The 823-nt window shown below is 45.4% G+C and overlaps 1 non-coding gene across 1 annotated transcript; it reads right to left on the reverse strand.

The window, feature by feature from the left end:
• Positions 1–206: 206 nt before the first annotated feature.
• On the reverse strand, positions 207–312 carry LOC125596025. The gene has a single exon (XR_007330765.1). It is a non-coding gene; the product is annotated as a small nucleolar RNA R71 (small nucleolar RNA).
• Between the last annotated feature and the right edge of the window lie 511 nt (positions 313–823).

The following is an 823-nucleotide window of genomic DNA, read 5'->3' on the forward strand; positions in this document are numbered from 1 at the left end:
CCATCTGGAACGGTTCGAGGATCTAATCGCTGCTATTCGGATGGAAGGAGTCCCCGAAAATTACCTGCTGTGCAAGCTCTTCAGATACACGCTGAATGGAGAAGCAATGCACTGGCTTAGGCAGCAACCCACAGGATCTTTAATATCCTGGACCGACATCAAGAATGCTTTCTTACGAAACTTCTTCGATGAGGCGCGCGCTGAAGAACTTCGGAACAAAATTTCCACATTCTCGCAGAAGGCTGGAGAGTCCTTCAAATATGCGTGGATTAGATTTAGGTTCTTCCAGCGAGACTGTCCACACCACGGATTTAACGAAGTGCGGCTACTAAGCACTTTCTTCCGAGGTCTCGCCTTACAGTATCAAATGGCTCTTGATATGGCGAGTGAAGGAAACTTCACTACTCGGAATCCGTTGGAAGCTGTGAGACTTATCGAAAACCTTGCTAACAGCAGCAGCACCAAAAACACTGACTCTGAACGGAAGAAGTATGTAGCCTCTATCGGGAAGGAACAGATGGACAAAGTAAGAGCTAAGTTAGATGTGGTGCACGAGCTTCTTAGGAAGCAAGTCTGTTCAGCTGAAGGAGAAGTAGCAGATACGGAAGGAGAAGAAAATGTGAACTACATCGGAGGTACCGGATTCCAGAAATTTGGAAACGAGGGCGGAAACAGAAACTTCTTTGGAAATGGTCAAAGAAGTAACCAAAGTTTACAATTTCAAAAACCCTTCAACAACAGCAAAAGCTACTCGAACTCTAACTACCAAAATCCACCACCCCAGACTCAAGAAAGCAAGATCGAAGAAATGCTTGATCGAGTA

Source organism: Brassica napus, unplaced genomic scaffold, assembly GCF_020379485.1.
Source record: "Brassica napus cultivar Da-Ae unplaced genomic scaffold, Da-Ae ScsIHWf_1115;HRSCAF=1585, whole genome shotgun sequence".
NCBI lineage: Eukaryota > Viridiplantae > Streptophyta > Magnoliopsida > Brassicales > Brassicaceae > Brassica > Brassica napus.